The 21,585-nt window shown below is 40.2% G+C and overlaps 2 protein-coding genes across 2 annotated transcripts in view; both read left to right on the forward strand.

Annotated features, from left to right (window-relative positions):
- Positions 1 to 9,093: 9,093 nt before the first annotated feature.
- RNH1 (ribonuclease/angiogenin inhibitor 1) overlaps positions 9,094 to 21,585 on the forward strand; it is a 184,820-nt gene continuing 172,328 nt past the window's right edge. Inside the window, exon 1 of the mRNA XM_081854244.1 lies at positions 9,094 to 9,097. The gene's annotated coding sequence lies outside the window, so the exon portion shown is untranslated. The remainder of the gene's footprint in view (positions 9,098 to 21,585) is intronic.
- Positions 9,299 to 21,585, forward strand: part of HRAS (HRas proto-oncogene, GTPase) — a 60,953-nt gene continuing 48,666 nt past the window's right edge. Inside the window, exon 1 of the mRNA XM_081854395.1 lies at positions 9,299 to 9,322. The gene's annotated coding sequence lies outside the window, so the exon portion shown is untranslated. The remainder of the gene's footprint in view (positions 9,323 to 21,585) is intronic.

Below are 21,585 nucleotides of genomic sequence, written 5' to 3' on the forward strand. Positions count from 1 at the left end.
CTGTGGAAAAAAGCAATTTATAATTGTATCAGTTTAACTATCAATCCAATTACCACACCACCTCAGAGTATCATGGCAACTGCCAAATTTGGACATTCAAGAAATTATTGCTCTAAATGCTCTTAGACCTGAAGCTTTTTGTAAAAAAAAAAAAAAAAAAGCATTGATTTCCATTGTAATAGAGTAATATATTTCAATAACTTTTCCCCTTCCTCTTCCCTTCCTGAAGCTTGAAGCACATTTAAATACATAATTTGTCCACTTGACAATATAACACCCATTCTGACACATATTTCTATTAACAATCAAACTTATCCTTTCTACATTTCAGCTCCAAGATATAACTTTGACGAAAATCTTGGTACAGTGTCTAAATTAATCAATAGACTTTTGCTACAGTCCACACTCCCAGGCAATAGCAGTTGTTTAAGCACTACGAAATAAAAAGTAAGAAAATCTATGCAAGCTATAGACTGTATATAGGGTTTGGCTCCTCAGGAAGCTGTGAATGCCATTTTAAGTGTAATTTAGCAAAAAGTGCCCTGTAGCCTCTTCTGGAAAAAAAATCTTTTCATAGCTAAGATTTACTATGATGTCACCAGGAAACTGCTATTACACCAATCAGTTCCTAATGTTAAAAACTATTTTTGCCCACATTTATGTATCAGGCTGCATTCTCTACAATCTAATCCTGCAATGTCAGAACTGTTATTTGAATACAATTCTAAAAGGTAAGGGAAAACAAAGGTAGGGAGGGCTTTTACATTATGAATATCATAATGAACTGTTTTACAAGCTGGCCCATTACTGAATATATATTTGCTGATGGCAGATGTCCTTCCTGGCTTACTCCCATCTTTAAGATCAAGGTGGGCAACCTGCAGGCCACATTTTATCCAGCCCCAATGCTTCCTTAAACTGCCTCATTCTTCCATCACATCAGAGGTCTTTCCTCTCCATTCCTTTCCTCCTTATTTTTCCTGACTTTTAAGTGCCCCACCTTCTATTACGTCATTTCAGAACACTGGATAGGGTTTTTTATAGATAATTGATGAGTTTTTTTATTTTTTAAAAAAACCTTTTCATAGTTGTTTGGTGTCCAGAAAATAAGTTTTCCCCACCTCACTATCAAATATCAAATTACTATGCTTCTGAATACACTCACGCACACACCAGAATCACAAAGGAATTTTTTCACTTGCTTTACAGAACATTAGCTATATTGGTCTGTTGTACTAAATAAATAAATAAATCCTCTGCATTTAAGAATAATCCCATCAAACACAGTGGGGCTTACTTCTGAGTAGACCTGTAAGGGATTAGGAATTTTTATTTTGAGGTAGCCAGTGAAAACTGAAACAGAGTAGTCTTTATTCTGAATTAATGTCCATCATAAGCACCAGTAATTCTGGCTCTGCCCACTCCCAGGAGATTAGCAGTCCAAGGGAATGTGGCCCTTGACAGAAAAAAGGTTGCCCATCTGTTTTAGGAGCAGTGAGGAGGAGTGCCAGGGTGAGAGAGAACAGAAGGTGGGAGAAGGTGGAGGGAGAGAAAGACTAATTGAAACTCTCTCCTGAGGGTTCCCCTCCCTAGTTTAGGCTGTAATCCTATGTACATCCTACGTACCTGGGAATAAGCCCCTTAATAGACACTTTTAATAAACATTCACAAAAGCGGGCTGTTAGGGTTTGTTTTTGGCAGCGTAGCTCAGTCAACTAGATCAGAAAATCCAAACCCAACTTTAAAATTTGCAGAGGAAGCAGCAAAGTATTTTACATATTGATTTAGTACATGAAAAGTACTTCACATACATTACTATCATGCTTGGCACCTAAATTGTATGGCTTTTGTTGCATGCTGAAGAGGCATGCTCTTGAATGAAAAAATAACAGACCAAGAAATAGAGGGTGCCATTCAGAACATGCAACTGGGAAAATCACCAGGACCAGATGGACTGACTGCTAGATACTACAAAACGTTGAAGGAATGGTTAATACAACCATTGAAGGAAGTTTGCAATGAAATTATGGAGGGGAAAAAGGCACCTGAATCGTGGAAAGAGGCTTTCATCTCACTTATACCGAAAACAGAGACTGAAAAGAACCAGGTTAAAAACTACCGCCCTATATCTTTACTTAATGTGGATTACAAAATTTTTGCAGACATTTTGGCAAAAAGACTGAAGAGAGTGTTGATAGGGGAGATTCATAAGGACCAAACTGGCTTTCTCCCAGGGAGACATATGTCAGACAATGTGAGGAACATTATAGACATTTTGGAGTTGTTAGAAGTTGACATTAACAGAAAGGCGGTTTTGATTTTTGTGGACGCAGAGAAAGCTTTTGACAATATTTGCTGGAGCTTTATGAAGAAGAATCTCCAGGGGATGGGGGTAGGCCAAGGTTTCGAAAACGGTATAGGTGCAATATATTCCAAACAAAAAGCAAAGCTAATTGTAAACAATGTGGTAATGGAAGAAATATCTATAGAAAAAGGTACACGACAGGGGTGCCCAATATCTCCTTTGCTTTTTATATCGGTCCTGGAGGTTTTGTTAAACATGATTAGAAGGGACCAGTTGGTTAAAGGAGTTCAGGTCGGAGTTAGACACTACAAACTAAGAGCATTCGCAGATGACCTAGTATTGACTTTACAACAGCCAGACACTAGTACCAAAAGAGTATTAGAGCTAATCGAGACTTTTGGTCAAGTAGCAGGATTTAAACTTAACAAACAGAAAACGAAAGTGTTGGGGAAAAAATTAACTATGGAGGAAAGAGAGAGATTTCAGAATGAAACAGGTTTGGAAATAACGAAAAAAGTGAAATAATCAAATCTGGGGGTAAACTTAACATCTAAGAACGTGAATTTATTTAAAGACAATTATGAAAAATGCTGGTCAGAAGTAAAGAAAGATCTAGAAATATGGTCAAGACTGAGACTTTCCTTGTTAGGCCAAATTGCTACTATAAAGATGAATGTATTGCCTAGAATGTTGTTTTTATTTCAAAACTTACAAATATTGGACAAGATGGACTGTTTCAAGAAGTGGCAGAAAGATATATCAAAATTTGTCTGGCAGGGCAAAAAGCCCAGAATAAAATTTAAGATTTTAACTGATGCAAAAGACAGAGGGGGGTTTGCCCTGCCGGACTTAAGACTCTATTATGAATCGGCAGCTTTCTGCTGGTTGAAAGACTGGCTACTCCTTGAAAACACAGACATTTTGGATCTGGAAGGGTATGACAATAGTTTTGGTTGGCATGCATATCTATGGTATAACAAGGCAAAGGTATACAAGAGTTTTAAAAACCATATTGTTAGAAAAGCATTATATAATGTTTGGATTAGATATAAGGATCTGTTGGAAAGTAAAACTCCCAGGTGGTTGTCACCAATGGAAGCTAAGGCAGTGAAAAAACTTAATATGGACTCTAAATGGCCAAAATATTGTGAAATTCTAGAACAAGATGGTGAAAAGGTTAAACTTCAGAGTTATGAGAAATTAAAGTCCAAAGTTCGAGATTGGTTGCACTACCATCAGATAAACGAGACATTTAAGCAGGACAGGAAAATTGGATTTCAGAAGGAGAGGTTAAAATTAGAAACAGAATTGTTAGAACCCAATACAAAAATTTGTATTGTATACCTGAAGGAGCGTCTCCACCCCCATCGTTCAGCCCGGACACTGAGATCCAGCGCCGAGGGCCTTCTGGCGGTTCCCTCATTGCGAGAAGTGAGGCTACAGGGAACCAGATAGAGGGCCTTCTCGGTAGTGGCGCCCGCCCTGTGGAACACCCTCCCATCAGATGTCAAAGAGATAAAGAATTACCTGACGTTCAGAAGACATCTTAAGGCAGCCCTGTTCAGGGATGTTTTTAATATGTAATGCTGTATTGTTTTTAATACTGATTGGGAGCCGCCCAGAGTGGCTGGGGAAACTCAGCCAGATGGGCGGGGTATAAATAATAAATTATTATTATTATTATTATTATTATTATTATTATTATTATTATCAAGAATGTATAACTTGCTGTTGAAATGGAATACACAGGATGAAATGGTGAAATCAGCTATGATTAAATGGGCACAAGACATCGGTCATGACATTATGTTTGCTGACTGGGAACAGTTATGGACCACCGGTGTTTAATTTACGGCATGTAATGCCTTAAAAGAAAACATAATGAAAATGATCTATAGGTGGTACATGACCCCAGTCAAGTTTGCAAAAATTTACCATTTGCCCAATAACAAATGTTGGAAATGCAATGAGACTGAAGGTACTTTTTATCACCTTTGGTGGACCTGCCCGAGGGTTAAAGCCTTTTGGGAAATGATCTATAATGAAATTAAGAAAGTCCTTAAGTGGACCTTCCCTAAGAAACCTGAGGCTTTTCTCCTTGGTATGGTTGGCCAATTGGTGTCAAAAAAGGATAGGACCTTTTTTATGTATGCTACTACAGCAGCAAGAATTCTACTGGCAAAGTATTGGAAGATGCAAGAACTACCTACTCTGGAAGAATGGCAGACAAAGGTGATTGACTTTATGGGACTGGCAGAGATGACCGGCAGAATCCGCGACCAGGGGAAAGAGACAGTGGAAGAAGACTGGAAGAAATTTAAAATGTATCTTAAAAACTGTTGTAAAATTGAGGAGTGTTAAGATGTCAAGGGGTAAGAAACAGAGAATTACAGCTGTAACAAAAAAATTAAAGAAAACTTAATGAAAGGGAACTAAAGGGATTAATGGATTAAAGGGTTGCTAAAAAAATAATAATTGTAAAATAAGGATGCAGCGAAAGGGAGGTATGGGGAAGTCAGAGGAAAGAAGGTATATGAAAATAAGATTGTGAAATTATATGTGTTTGTTTTTGATTTGGTTTGTTTGTATTATGTGTTGTGTTTGGTTTTTTGTTTATGTGTTTTAAAAAAAAATCTGAATAAAAAATATTTTTTAAAAAAGAAGAAGAGGCACCTCTTTACCCTGGCCTTTGACATCTGATATGCTTGTTTTAGGACCCACCCCATCCCTCTGGAGGCTGCCACATCCCATCCTATGTTGCTTGAAGATGTCTCCTAGCCCATCAGTGAGGCTTTTCAAGGGGCACAGTTAGTTGCAGAGGGGCAGTGCCACAGTAGGGACAGGAAAATTGCAAACTTCAGGTAACGTACATTAGAATCTAAGGCCAAGTCAGTCTGCAAAACATGTATGTTTAAATGCCATTATGCATTTTGCAACTTTTTCTGTTGCATTTTAGAAACAAGAAATAAAATGGTATGAGGAATAGTTTGTATAAATAATATGAAGTCAGTTGCCTCATCAGTAATGCATTTGTCCAGAATTTCCTGAATTGCATTTACTTCCAGTTATTTCTTCTTGCTGTTCATAATGGCAATGTCACCAATATGATGGCAAGTATTTATGTCAAATATGCTTTGGGCTTCAAACACAAAGCTATTTTTTCTATCACAAGTGCTATGGTTTCTGTCTGTCTTTATCCGTTGTCTAACATTTTTTATGCTTTTGAATTATTATTCTATTTCCATTTATTTGTCATCCATTCAATCTTCTCTAAGCAAATCCACTGGTTTATTATTTATTACTGTTTATCTTCCTGATAAGTTTTTCCTGCAATAAATAAAAGAGGCAAATGCTAAAAGACAGATAATTCTGTGTAAAAAGGGACAGACAGCTCTGAAGGTACCGTACATCAGAAACACACACCAAACATCCTAGGCAATACATTCATTTTTATCACAGCAATTCGGCCTAGCACTGATAGCTTCAGATTTGACCATATTTCTAAATCCTTTTTCACTTCCATCCAACATTTTTCATAGTTATCCTTAAATAAATTCACATTCTTGGCAGTCATATTAACCCCTAGGTATTTCACTTTCTTAACCAGTGTTAATCCTGTCTCCTTCTGAAACCTCTCTCTCTCAGTCACTGTGAGATTTTTCTCTAAAACCTTAGTTTTCATCTTGTTCAACTTAAAACCCACTACCTGACCAAATTCTTGAACTAGTTCCAGTACTCTTTTAGTACTAGATTCTGGCTCCTGTAGTGTCAATACCAAATCATGATGCTGTTTTTGTTTCAAACACTGCAAATTTTGGATAAAATGGATTGTTTCAAGAAGTGGCAGAGAGATATTTCTAGATTTGTCTGGCAGGGCAAGAAACCCCGAATAAAATTTAAGATATTAACTGATGCTAAAGAAAGAGGTGGATTTGCCCTGCCAGACTTTAAACTTTATTATGAATCAGCCGCTTTTTGCTGGCTGAGAGAATGGCTGCTTCTTGAAAACACTGACGTGTTGGATCTAGGAGGTTTTAACAACGTATTTGGGTGGCATACATATTTGTGGTATGATAAGGTCAAAGCACATAAAGCGTTTAAAAACCATATTGTCAGAAAAGCACTGTTTAATGTCTGGATAAGATATAAGGACTTACTTGAAAATAAAACCCCAAGGTGGTTGTCACCAATGGAAGCGAAGGCTCAGAAAAAGCTCAATATGGAGGCCAAATGGCCAAAATATTGGGAAATTTTGGAACAAGAGGGAGATAGATTAAAACTACAGAGTTTTGAAAAACTAAAAAATAGAGTGCGAGACTGGCTCCATTATTACCAAATAATGGAGGCATATAATTTGGACAAAAAAATTGGCTTCCAGGTGGAAAAATCAAAATTGGAAACAGAACTGTTAGATCCTAAAATCAAGAATTTGTCAAGAATGTATAACTTGCTGTTGAAATGGAACACTCAGGATGAAACGGTGAAATCTGCTATGATTAAATGGGCACAAGATGTTGGACATAATATTATGATGGCTGACTGGGAACAGTTATGGACCACAGGTATGAAGTTCACGGCATGCAATGCCTTAAGAGAGAATATAATGAAAATGATATACAGGTGGTACATGACACCAGTCAAGCTCGCAAAAATTTATCATTTGCCCGATAATAAATGTTGGAAATGTAAAGAGACTGAAGGTACATTTTTTCACCTTTGGTGGACATGCCCAAGGATTAAGACTTTCTGGGAGATGATCTATAATGAAATGAAAAAGGTATTTAAATATACCTTTCTGAAGAAACCAGAGGCCTTTCTCCTGGGCATGGTCGGCCAATTGGTGCCAAAGAAGGATAGAACTTTCTTTATGTATGCTACAACAGCAGCAAGAATACTTATTGCAAAGTACTGGAAGACACAAGATCTACCCACCCGGGAAGAATGGCAGATGAAGGTGATGGACTAGATGGAATTGGCGGAAATGACTGGCAGAATCCGAGACCAGGAAGAAAAGTCAGTGGAAGAAGACTGGAAGAAATTTAAAGCTTATTTACAGAAACATTGTAAAATTAAGGAATGTTAGAAGGAGGCTGGAATGAAGTTATGTGGCTTTAGCAGAAATGTTATAAAGGACTAAGTAAAAATAGACTGTTAATGGATGAAAGGAGGGAAGGTAAAGTTACACTCTATTAAGATAAATTATAATAAAAACTGGGAAAGATGGAAAGGATTTGCTGAAATAGCTAACCGAACTAGAATACAAAAAAGGGAGGTGTGAGGAGGTCAAGGAAACAAGCAAATGAAAGATAAGTTATGGGAAGGTTTGTTGTGTCTTTTTAATTGTTTCTATTTTTCTGTTTTCTGTTTTTTATAATTTTTTTCTTTTTTTTCTTTTTTCTCCTTATTGTGATGTGTTGTCTAGTTTTTGCCTAACTTGGTGTTTTCTCTTTTTTCTTTTTGTAACCTTTAAAACTTTAATAAATATTATTTAAAAAAAAACAAAAAACAGAAACACACACCAAACATTATTAAGTTATTCAAAACATATTTAGCATGTTTAGATCCTAAACATTAGGATGTTTGGCATCTAATACAATTTCCCAAAAGTAAACCTATGGGTTTTTGATCACTCAGGCTAACTGATGCCAAATCTGAAGTCAAAAAGGACTGCCTTAGTGACCCCAAGGAAGGATGTTTGTGCTTGCCTTACTTTTACAGCATGGCTTGCTTGCTTGAGCCATAGAATCATGGAATTGTAGAGTTGGAAGTGACTCCGAGGGTCATCAAGTCCAACCTCCTGCAATGCAGGAATCTCAACTAGGTCATACATGACAAATGGTATCCAACCTCTGCTTTAAAAGGAAGGTGAGAGTCCACCACCTCTTGTGGGAGTCTATTCCACTGTCAAACAGATCTTGCTGTCAGAAAGTTCTTCTTGATGTAGCTATATGAACTGCAAGCATATATCAACTCCATCACTAACAAGAAGTAAACAATAACTTGCTTATTTGGAAGCAAGCCTTACCATTTGCAACATCCTTACTAAAAAGTATGCACACTTAAGATTCCACCTAAATCCACTTGGAATTAAACCAGTGAACTAAGCCATTTTCTCCCAAAGCAATGGATTCAAGTTACAAGAAATGACATTCCCACCTGGATAGCTCGGTCAGTAGAGCATGAGACTCTTAATCTCAGGGTTAGGGGTTTGAGCCCCACGTTGGGCAAAGAGATTCCTGTATTGCAGGGCGCTGGACTACATGACCCTCATGGGCCCTTCCAACTCTATGACTCGATCTAAACATCCTAGGCAAGCGATCAAAGGATTCTAGCCAGGCAGTTTTATCCCTTGCATGTTTACTCAGAAGGAAACCCCTCTGTGTTCAATGCGGTTGCTCCCCAACAAGCATGCTAGCAGAGGACCCCCTACAAAATAAGCATGACTACTCGGCCCCAGTAAGGATGCTCGCCGCGAATATGCAGAGTACATGTCCCTTATCAAGTCTTAGGGGCAAAGCTTCCAGGTAATATTGAAACCAAGAGTTGTTCAAACAGTGCAGGGGGCGGCGGCGGCGGCACCTTCTTCCGGTCCCTTCCCGCCTCTCACCCACCTGGGTGGAGTCTCTCGCCTACCGCCTTCTTGTCTCCTCGGGCTGCAAAAAAGGTGGCGCCCCTCCCCTTTCCCTTACCCCCAGAGTAAGAGGAGCAAAGAGAGAGAAGGGGCTGCTCCCGCCAAAAAAAGCCCCAACGAAGCAGAGAGCCCTGGGTTCCCTCCGTTCCCGGGCCCGCGCAGCCTCCTCAGGTACTTCCAGGGATTCGCGTGAGTAACAGGGCCTCGGGTTGCCCCGGCAACGGCTCGATTTGAATACGCGCATTACATAGTCATGAGCACGGCGGGCCCCGGAGCCAGTCACCGCCTCGGGGGCCGCTTTGCGCGGGAGGGGAGGAGGAGCTGCGGAGAAGGTCTGGGGGCTTCCGCCCGCCCCGAAGGTGTTGCGTGGAGGAGGTTGGCTATGGGTAGGTCACGTCTGAAGCGTGTTCCCTCGGAAGAAAGCTGCGCTGGTGCAACCGGGATAGTCCTGGTCCGGATAAGTGTGCAGTCGAGTTGCAAGCTTTAAATCGGAGGGGTTGTGTATTTGTCCTTTTTCTCCAGGAAGATCTTTCCTGCGGGCTACGAAAAGCTGATCAAGAATCTTCTGTATGGAAAGAAACCGCATGATTGAGACGATTAGGTGGGCAGTTTGGGTGCTGGGAAGAGGGAGCTGTACGTTGCTTGAAGGAAATGAATGGTCTAATATGAGAGCCTGTAAAACGCGGTAAGGGAAAATCCCCACAGGCTTGTAGGAGTGCCCTTTTCCTCAATAGCAGTTGCTATCCTGGTACACGTGCTCCAAATGTGTGGTCGTGCGTGTAAGGTTGTACTTACACTTTAGATCAAATGCACAAGCCTAAATTTACAGCCTGGAAGGTTGTACTATTATTTTCTCTCCACATATACCTACTGGGAAGCCCTTCTCTATGCAACATCCATTCCCTAGCATGCATTGAAGCAAGCTGGGGTATGTGTGGTCGTTCACACATACATAAATGGGTGCCTGCATGTACAAAAATGTAATACAGAAGTTGACCGTGAAACCCTTATCCACAGCCTTAAAGGAGAAGAAATCTCTGAGTAAAATCACACTTTTTGTTGGAACAACTCTTTCAGAGTGCTCACAAACACAAGCATTAAGATATGCTTTCTTTTTCCTGCTCTTTTTCTCTGTGCGTGTTCATGCAGCCTATTAAAGAAACAGCTGTAACTTGCTAGCACAGCATCCCAGAAGAGTCATTTAGACTCTGAATTATTGCCACTGTGTAATACCACAGGGAGGTGTTTTCCAAGGGAATGCAGAAGCCTGTAAGATCTGTAGACAGTAAAGCTGTACGATGATAAAGCAAATTCCCTCTGGAGCTGCAATAGAGGACAAATTATGTCACGCTCAGATGACTGAATAAGATAGGCATGGCCTGAGAAAGCTAAAGAGCCGATTCTGAATTTCTGAAAACAATAAGATAGTGAAAGAAGATAGTGACTTGAAAATAAGAGTGTGTTTGTGTGTGTATATATAGCATGATTAACCAACCCAGACCCTGCAACCATCATCTGAGGCCCTTTGTGTGCCTCCTCTGTGAGAGGTCCAGAGGGCAGCAACACAAGAATGGGCCTTTTCTGTGGTGGCTCCCCACTGTCCCCATGTATGCTTGCCTGGCACCTTTATTACATATTTCTAGATAGCCTGAAACACACAACATTGCTGAGGGTGAATGGTTAAATGCTTTGTCATGTGTTCTGTGGAACGAGTGCAATGTTAGGTTCATAGATGCAGAGTGGGACTCGCATAACACCATTGTAAAATCCTTCCTAATATTACATGGATACCAAGTCTGAAATTCATATATATATGTCTTACTTTATGGGAATCCAGCAGCCTCAGTCTCCTTCTATAATATATCATTTAGCAGGATACAGAGCAAGTGTGATGCATTTAATTCTTTTTGTGATCATATAAGCTACTCCACAAATCCCTCTGCCAGTAAGCTGTGATGATTAAAGAGCTTACTGCGGGGAAACTATAGCTAATACTTTCTTTTCTTAAATAAAAAAAAGTGTTACTAATGAGTGCTGGGAAATTACTCAGTGTTAGTGCCTCAGCATCAGATGAACATCTTAGTCATACATTTTATAAGGGGCAGCAATCCAATCATTACCTGAATTGACAAAGTTCCTTTTCGTGTCAAGGAGTTTTGCTGATCAGGAGAAATTCAAAAAACATGGTTTAGAGTGTAATGGCTGCTGAGATGCATTACCTATTGCTGATCTCTTCCGTACTCACAGGAAAGAGCCTCTGTCATCATGGTCTGGATGGGAGATAGGGCAGGGTTGGGGAACCTCAAGCCTGATGGCTGAATGTGGCCCTTTGGGCCTCTCTCTGGCCCTCAAACCTTTTTCCTCAGGTCACATACTCCACTGCCCTGCTTTACATTCAGACATGAAGCTCATTGCATGACCTTAGGCCAGTTGCTGTCTCTCAGCTTAACCAACCTCAAAGTGTTGTTGTGGTGCTTGCATGAGAAGAGTGTATGCTACTTTGAGCTCCTTGGAGAAAAAGGTGGGATATAAATGCAATAAATAAAAAAATAAGGGCATTTTTGTGCTACAGTGCAACAAAAGTGGGAGATCTCCCCCAGACAAAGGGAAGGGGGTTTGTTGTGGGGAAGGGGGATTTGGCAAGAAAAGTGAACATAGACAGGGATGGGGAGCATAGACAGCGGAGTTGAAGGCCATTAAATGCAAGAGATGCAGAGGATCTGTTACTTTTCTATGCAGAAGTCATATATATATACAGGATAAGCATTATAACAACATTTGTGATTGGTGGGAAACATTTTAGAGGGTTCAGATGTGTTGCATAATGTGAAGTAGGCTTAAGTTAACTTGTTCCTGCCTACAAACAGTGTTTGCCCAGGACTGTGTATAGCTTTCAACACAAATCCAAGTTACACAGTTCTGCATTGCACCCTGCACCCAGCCTGCACTGCAATGAGTTGCTGTTGTTTCATCATAGTGAGTAGATTCTACGTTCACAAACAACATCACACAGGATTTTCCCGTGCCACATCACACCTGCTCATGAATAATTTTTTTCCCTAACTTCTGATTAAGCCTAAATTCTTTCCAGAAGTTGGGGAAATTATTAATTGCTGGCTGTGGAGATGTGTGCTAAAAGCTCTGCACTTTACCCATCCTTGTCTCTTGTTGGTAACTAGCCTTTTAGCTTGACCCCTATCTCTGGTGCATCCTGGCAAGGGCTCTTATTGACACAAACCTGGCTTGCTAGATGATGCAAAGCTCCAGTCTCAGCTTTACTCACCATAGCAACCTATACCTTATGATCAACATTATTCTGTTTCATGAGCTGGGTTGCCATGGCAAAGTCCTTGTATCATATTGCAAGGTGATTATAAAAGGAAGCACTTTGCTTTTCCTATAATATATATATGACAAAATGATCAATTTTGATATCTGCAGCAGATCAGCTTTTGAGCTGCTTTGAAGCAATCTGTAAAGAGTTGCTAAAAGTTTTCTTGGTAAAGTAGCCACAGGTAACATATCACACACCAAGTGGATATGTGAAAAGAAAAGGCTGGAGAGGCTGAGAGCATTTTCACACATTACAAGGAGCATTAATTCAGCTTCTTCACTCTGTACATTTTGACACTTGTAGACATAGCTCAGTGGGGAGATGACACGTGCACACACATCTAAATTAATGGGGGATATGCTTTTAACTTCACTGGTGAAAATAGTGTTAAGTGTTAGGGATCTGTCCCACGGAGAACCCACAGAGGGGCTGCTGGGGAATCTGATAGAGTCATGGTGATGCTAGGACCCAATCAGAAAATCAAATTATAATTTGTCATAGACCCTGCACATGCTCAGAGCAGGGCCACTTGAACAAGTCAGATGAGGACAGGAAACCTGAGCAAATCAACAAACATTTTCACAATGGTAGTGGTTGTTACTCCTGTTGTGTGGCATTCACAGTTCTGTAGAGAAGCATGTTGATCTGTGGTTGAAATACTCTAGAAGGAGTTTGTGTTCATCATGAAGTAGTTTTTATACCAGGGTAATGGCCTTGAAATAACTATTGAGCTTTGATTATTTATTTATTATTACGTTTATATTTATATTCCATTTACCTTTGCTCCAAGTAGTTCAAGGTGATGTTCATGGTTCTCTTCCTCCCCATTTTGTCCCCACAGCAGCCCTGTGAGGTAGGTTAGACTGAGAGATAGGTGACTGGCCCAACATCACTCAGTGAGCTTCACGGCTGGATTTTGAAAATGATCCTTCATTAGGTTTATCAATCTGAAAGTCTTAAATTTGGTTTTAGAAAAACAGGTGAAATTCTGACAGGAATGGTTTATATAAAGTATATAAATGGCTGGTAATTAGAACTAAAAGTAACTCTTGCTGCAGTGATTGGTCTTCTAATGAAAGTTCAGACCTACTGTTCTGTCCTAGCAACCTTGTTTGTGGTGTGTGTGCTTATAACCCTTAAAATGAGTTGACTCACACTATCAGTGTGTGTTACCATAACCAGACAATGTGAGATGTACTTATTTATTTGAATCCTTTTTGCAGTCAACACCAATAGATCAACCAAGAGCCAGACTTGGGACATTTCTCCTTCCTCTAGAATACGTTGATATTCCTCTATCCTATTCATCATCTTCCTCTTTGTCAAACATGACTAGCTAAAATAGCTATGTGTTGATGTCATTTTCCAATTGCCCTGGAGAAGTTGTGTATGGCAACCTAAATGCTCACAATAAATGGCTAGGACAAGGCTGGACTGGAATAAGAGCAAAGTGGTATGACATACATGCATATGCTTGTGAAGAAACACCACCCTTGGCATTGCTCAGCAGAAATTTACAGCAGCATCTCTCTAAGAAAGCTCTTTGGGAAGCTGTTGTACCATTGTGACTGATTTCTAAGATAGTAAGTCCTTAATTCAGCTCTTGCCTTGGCCATGAACTCATAAGGTAGCCTGCGTTTAATCCTGTTCTCTCAGGATTCTCCAAGTGAGTTCAAAACTACTCCCTTAAAATGTTTCTTTCAAAAAAAAAATAAAAAAATCCCTCTTTTGCCAGCATAGGAAAAGATCAAACTTTTGGTAAGTTAAAAACTTACAAACTCTCTAAATTCATATGCTTCAGAAAAGTTGCATATGCAGTAAAACTTAGCTTAATTACAAAGTGATGAAAGTTCCTAAACCATTGGTATAGGAACTGAAGAGTGGCTTGTGAGAGCCATGTGACTGAGCTGGAGCAACCAGCTCAAACCTCGTTCCATGCTAAGCTTCTCAGACTCTGGGAAAATAAAGCCTTGATTACCTAACTCCTCCCAAGGTGAGGGGAAGTGGACATAGCTAAGCCTGGCAGCACAGCTTGCTCTATGGTATTAACCCCTTCATGCATTAATAAGACTTAAGCATGTTGGTTATATGAGGCTGGTTATCTCACACGCTTTCTTAGCCATACTCCTGCCCTCTACAATATGGGTATAATAGTGATAGATTTTATCTGCATTGATATTAGTATAGTAAGTTTTAAAATGTTTACAGTAAAGAATAAACATTTGGGTATGGAAAGACCTTGAATGGGAAAAATCATGGACTATTGTCTTTGCTGCTTCCTCTTTTGGGGAGGCGGCGGAGGTTACATACTATTCCCCAGTCACAGCGACACTAAATTCCTGGATTCCAGGACTGCTTTTTTATGGGGCAGCAATTACTTCTGCACCTAGAAAGATCATCATAAAAAGCTTAAAAACAAATAAAGACAATGTCGTCTACAGGTGTTTCACTCTAGCATCCGTCTTGTTTAATTGACTAGATCTGCTTTCTTAAATGTCGATCACTGCTCTGACTTAATTACTGTAATTGGTTAAAAGACTGAAAGCGTTAAGCAGACTGGTGTATCCCAAGACTAATGAGAGTAGTGCATGCACATTTTGTCTCGTATATTGGGTTCCTCAAGTGCTAGAGACCTCCTTTTCTTTTTCTTTTTTTTAGTGAAAGTTGGGAATCTAGGGATTATGGTTTATCTAAGCATGTGTGCAGACACTGACCTCTACCCGCAGATGCCCATGTGAAATGATTTAAACATTTATCATGTGCTATAAAAATTAAATGCATGAAAGTCAAAAAGAATTTGATTTATTTGTTAAGGGCCAATTCACTTTGACCTTATTATTTTTGTTAGATTCCTAAGGGACAGTTCTGAAAACACTCTGCTTGGTTTCAGAGCGAAAAGCATATGTCCCATCTGTGAAACATTATGGATAAATGCTGCAGGACTGTAAAAGTATATCCTTCAGCAGAGGCGTGTGTTTGTATTTTGTGGGTGGGTGTGGGTGTTTAAATCAAAACAGAATAAGGATTCCTATGGACTATTACTATTTTCCAAGAGGGATTCAAGCACATACCAGAACTTTAGGTTTATGTAGTTAAAGTGGACTAAAGAATTCTGTCACCCTAATGCATCAATTTTTCTTTAAAAAATAATCTGGCTTCTTGCAGTTTGTAAAGTGATGGGGAAATGCATTGAAAAGTGTGGGATGAACAAATGTCTGATGAGAAGACGTTTAAGCACTCTGCAGGCATATCAGAGTGAATGCAGGATGAATCCTCATTGTAGTATAGTGCCTTTGCAAGCAAATCTGAACAAATGCTCAATAAAGACCGGATACTGTATAATATAACCTCCATGTAAGCTTTGTGCAAGCAAGTCAGGATGAATGCTCAACAAGCAGGGCATCCAGAGTGGCCTTAAAATAATTCTGTGCAAACTTGATTCAAATTTTGTATTCAGACACCTAAATTCTGTAACCTGTACAAATTATGCAAACTATCAATATTTGCATGGGCTTCCTATATTTAGATAACTAACTGTGCTCTCCTGTGTGTGCCTGTTCAGAAAGTGCAAATCCCATTGATTCCAATGGGGCTTATTCCCAGATAAGTGTTTAATAGTATTACAGCCCAAGCTGCAGTCATATGCAAACTTATCTGAACATAAGTCTCATTGAACTCAATAGGATTTACTTCTCAGAAGTTATACACAGGATTGCACAGTAATTTTGTTAGCCTTTTGGCAGAACAAGGAAGTAAAATCAGTTCCCCAGTCCTGCCCCAGCTGCTGAGATTTTGTCAGGCATCACTCACAAACTTTCATGCCAATCTTCCCAGCCCAGAGGGTTGGAAACACACTTTGAATGAATGATGAAAGACAAGGAAAGAAAACCTGAGTTTCTCTGTGACTGAGTTCTACAACCAGTGTCTCATTACCGTAGGGTAATTATGCAGGATTGTGAGATATCTTTTAGTGAAGTGCTTGGATTGCAAGCTCCTAGGTTGCAGTCCTATGTTTAATTACCTGGGAGTGAGCCCCATTAAACACAGTGGGACTTGCTTCTGAATAGCCTTTACACTATATGAGAGCAGGGACTATCTCCTTTAAAGATACATGGTTGGTGTTGAACCAATACAGCCTGATCTGTACCAAGGACTTCAAACAGCACTGTAGTATAGTGATTGAGGATGTCAGCGGTGAAGGGGTCCAGTTCAAAACCTGTTTTGGGCCACAAATTCCTTAGGTGACTTTAACCAAGCCATTACATTTTAATTTCAGTTCCTTCCTCCATCTGTAATAGAAGATAACAAGTGGAACCTCGTGAAAAAATATTCATGGATGAAGGGTTGGAATTGACTTGGTGGAAGCACATCCTCTGCAAATAACCAGCCATCCTTTACATTGCAGTCCCCCCCTCAGAACATGAAAGGGCCCTTTCTTGAGAAGGAATTGGGCTCAGAAGATGCAGTTCACTCCACAGTTTGAAATTAGGAAGATGTGTTATTCTGTGGCAGCCCATCGCTCCCTTAAGCTCAATATGGTCTTCCCCAAAGGTAAGGAATCCTTTTCCAGATGAAGAACCACATTCTCTACAAGGCAATCCAGCAGCAGCTGGAAGCAAAAGCAAATGGGGCAAGAAGCAAACGTGGACAAGAGGAGCAGATTTGCCACTTAGGTTTGTACTGTCGGCTACTTTTCAGACATGCAAAAGCCAGAGATCTCTACACACACAGCCTCTCTATCTAAGATGTCTTATCAGCTCAAGAACAGATTCCAGCCAGGCTGAAGCACTTGAGGGTATGGAGCAGGACCAGTGAGGATGTGACTGGATGAAGGGGCATGGCCCAGAGGGGCCAGGCAGAGATGGACCCTTAGTCTGAAATTCCCCCATTCTTGGTCAACACTAAATGGCAATCAATTTCAGTCTTTTCCAGGTTCTAGCCTTATGTGAAGATACAAAGAACGGAACCTGGAATTGTTTACATGTGAATCACGTGATGTACTACTGAGCCACTGCCCTGCCCTACACAGGTTTAATCCTAAGCTCCACTCCTAGCCTGCTGAGAGCCTGAAAAACACTCTCTGTTGCCAGCGTTTAGAAGGAGCATGTGGGGACACCCGCTTTACCAGTATGGGAAGTAATGCTTGTCTGTGTCAAGAATTTCTGAGCTAATCTCAATTGGTACTGACATGCTAAATATTGTTATTTTTATTATAGTAGACATGGCAAGTATGAGGTCTGCAGGGTGGCAACATGAGAACAGGCCTTCTCTGCAGTGGCTGTGGAATGCTCTCCCCAGGGAAGTTCACCTGGCACCTTCATTATATAACTTTAATCGCCAGGCAAAAATGTTCCTTTTTAACCAGGCCTTTGGTTGATTTGATTGACATCCTATGCCCTTTTAAAATGTGGGTTTTTGGGGGGTGGGGTTATTGGGTTGTTTTTATTTTGATTATGTATTTTGTGGTTTTATATTTTGATTTTATTCTGTGAACCCCCTGAGACCTCCGAGTGTAGGGCAATATATAAATTCAGTCAATCAATCAATTTGACTGACATATTAAGGTTAAGTTGGCAGTTAACCAGCTGCACTGCACAGTAGTCATGCATAATTGGTACACTTCAAATTAGTTCTGTTTCTGCGATAGCTTCAGAAGGAAAAATGAACAGAGAATCATTTCTAGAGGGTATTCTCACAATAAACGGGGAAACAGGTGTGTGCCCTTCAAAAAGAAACAAACCCAAACCCCCAAACACAACTTTCATTAAAAGCTAGTATGGGATGTATTATTACTAGAGCCATCAAGTACAACATTTTCCTGTTTGCAAGAATGGACACACAGGGGAATGTGGCTCCAGACAGGGAGGACTTCCTGTCAAACCTGCTCTGGAGCTGCTTCTCCCTGTGTGTGACCAGGTAGATGGGCATGACACTCGCTGTCCATATAAAAGGGCTGGCCATGCAACCATCTCTCTCTTGGACTCTTACTCTCTTACTCTTGGACTCTCCTTACTCTTAGCCAGTGCATTGCTCAACCTTCACAAAGGATGGAGCCCACAAGCAGAAAGTCTGAGATATGTAGTTCACTGTAACCACAAGATAAAGCCTGTCTTCAGATTACTGCTGTGAACTGAATGTGAGTAAAATTTTATTCTTACTTTTAAAGAAGATGGTGTTGTGTTGTTATTATTTTAAGAGGGAAATAAAGGGGACGCGGGTGGCGCTGTGGTCTACCACAGAGCCTAGGGCTTGCTGATCAGAAGGTCGGCGGTTCGAATCCCCGCAATGGGGTGAGCTCCCGTTGCTCAGTCCCTGCTCCTGCCAACCTAGCAGTTCGAAAGCACGTCAAAGTGCAAGTAGATAAATAGGTACTGCTCCGGCGGGAAGGTAAATGGCGTTTCCGTGCACTGCTCTGGTTCTCCAGAAGTGGCTTAGTCATGCTGGCCACATGACCCGGAAGCTGTACGCCGGCTCCCTCGGCCAATAAAGCAAGGTGAGGCCCGCAGCCCCAGAGTTGTCCGTGACTGGACCTAATGGTCAGGGGTCACTTTACCTTTACCTAACAAATCATCAACTTGCTTCCAATAAGTTGCAATGGGAATGTGCTTTGCTGTTTACTCACTAGCATGAGTGAGGAGAGATAATATCAAAACCATATATCCTCTCCTACCTTCCTTACAATCCCACAACTAGATGAAGTAAAGTACTAATTACCCTGATATATCTGTTCCACACAAAAAATAACACTAGTTTTAGAATCACAGAGCTTCACAAATTCCTGGTTCAGGGCCAAATACTTTTTAAGGGAAATTTTTGTTTGCATGATTGAGCCTTGAATAGTCACTAGGAAAGGGTCTGAAACTGTCTACTACATCAGACTCTCTGGGACTGTTTTCAAATTAGTATTAGCAGTAGTAGTCATATTTCATATTACATAGTACAGTGGTACCTTGGGTTACAGACGCTTCAGGTTACAGACTCCGCTAACCCAGAAATAGTACCTCGGGTTAAGAACTTTGCTTCAGAATGAGAACAGAAATCGTGCTCCGGTGGCGCGGCAGCAGCGGGAGGCCCTATTAGCTAAAGTGGTACCTCAGGTTAAGAACAGTTTCAGGTTAAGAACAGACCTCCAGAACAAATTAAGTTCTTAACCCGAGGTACTATTGTATTGTCTTTCTGGCAAATATACTTCTGTATATTCATGCCACCTCTCAAGAAATATATGCTCAGAATTTAGCAAAACCTGTGTGATGAGGTTTTGTAGTTTTAAGATCCCCTGATTTGTCGCCAGCATGCATTCCTGTAATTTGGGCATATGTGATATTTTATGCGCTCCTTAGGGATGCAAAGAGAATCACTGTGAGTAGCAAGGAGGAGGGGAATCAGCTAAAGCAAGCAAATCCTGCAACCTCCCTCTCTTATTAGCAAGGCTTAGGGAGCCCCAAAGTGACTGAAGCAAACAGTCCCTACTACACTAGCTAATAAAAGAGTTTGTAAAATTATATAGAGATGAGTCTAGTGTATATTGTGAAGCTTCAGGAGTTCATTTCATAAACTGTTCCTAAATCTTTCTTATGTAGCCCTAGGAGTGTTTGTCACAGATTAAACAGCTGTTACCTCACTTGTGATTGTATTTTCACTAGGCTGAACTCTTGCTGATTATGAGCCCCATAAGATTTGGTTAAAGTCATTAGTTCTCTTTTGTGATTCTGTTTCACCCAATCTGGTATCTAGCAATCTGTGCCTTTGTAAATATGACTGTTGCCTTAACATCTTAGACCCAGCTTTCAGAAAACAAAGCAAGTTTCTAGCTCTCATGGTTGCAAACCTATACAGTGGTGCCCCGCAAGACGAACGCCTCGCAAGACGGAAAACCCGCTAGACAAAAGGGTTTTCCGTTTTGGAGGCGCTTTGCAAAATGAATTTCCCTATGGGCTTGCTTTGCAAGACGAAAATGTCTTGCGAGTTCCTGCGGGGTTTTTTCGCTGCTCCCCCCCCCCTTTTCCTAAGCTGCTTATCAGCTGATCCGCTGATAAGCCGCTTATCAGCTGATCTGCTAAAAGCCGCTAAACCGCTAATAGCGCTAATCCGCTACGCTGTCAATGGCCTTGCTTCGCAAGACGAAAAAACCGCTATACGAAGAGCCTCACGGAACGGATTAATTTCGTCTTGCGAGGCACCACTGTATAGGAGATCATGATGTGTCTGATAAAAGTGCCATTGTTCATTGAAGTCTTGCATGGCTATCATTTTCTATAGCCTCTAGCAATGTTCCTCTACCCAAGCATCCTTGCTGTTCATCAGATCTTTCCTTTGTAAACTACAGTAGTGCTTAAAAAAACCCAACAAACCAACAAAAACAAAGATAAAAAATGTTTAAGCATAAGTTCTACAAATCAAGCAAGTTTAGGCAAATCCAGATAATTTGCACAAAGTGGATTAATTTGCATAGGTTATTACATGTTCCCTTGGCATAGAAGGAACAAAAGCTCAAGTATGAAACCCTTACTTTCAGCCTGTAATAATTGGAATAGCCTGCAGTGTAATACTGAGGCATGATTAACAGATTATTGTACTACATCATATAATAATTACATGAAATGTGTCATATAAAAGTATAACCTACTTTAACGTAAGAGGTTCATGGAACTCAATAAACCTTATCATGCAATAAAGTGAAGCAGGCTGGTTTGACTTTATATCATTTGCATATATACAAAGGAATGTGGCTACTAACCATGAGCAACAGTGGCAGACTATGGACAGACACCTTCATTTAATTATTTTATTGGGTACTCTCGATGTGACTATTCATTTATATTTTGTGTGAGGATCTGTTCCATCAGTGGGTGGGAGGAAGGGTGAATTTACAGGGTGTTCCTGTTTGTTTGTTTGTTTGTTTGTTTGTTTGTTTAAATAATTTTTATTAATTTTACAACATAAACAAAAAACAGACAAACATAACACGACTTCCCCAAACCTCCCCTTCACTGCATCCTTGTTTTAAGATTTTTTAGCAATCCTTCATCCCTTTTTATATTTAATTCTCTTTAAAGTTTTTTAAGTTTCAATTTTTACAGCTGTAATTCTTTATATCCAATCCCTTGACATCTTAACATTCCGAAATTTTACAACAATTTTTAAGATAGATTTTGAATTTTTTCCAGTCTTCTTCCACTGTCTCTCTCCTCTGGTCACGGATTCTGCCGGTCATCTCTGCCAGTCCCATAAATTCAGTCACCTTGGTCTGCCATTCTTCCAGAGTAGGTAATTCTTTAGTCTTCCAATACTTCGCCAAAAGAATTCTTGCTGCTG

This window comes from Podarcis erhardii (genome assembly GCF_964252035.2).
Source record: "Podarcis erhardii genome assembly, chromosome: 1".
NCBI lineage: Eukaryota > Metazoa > Chordata > Lepidosauria > Squamata > Lacertidae > Podarcis > Podarcis erhardii.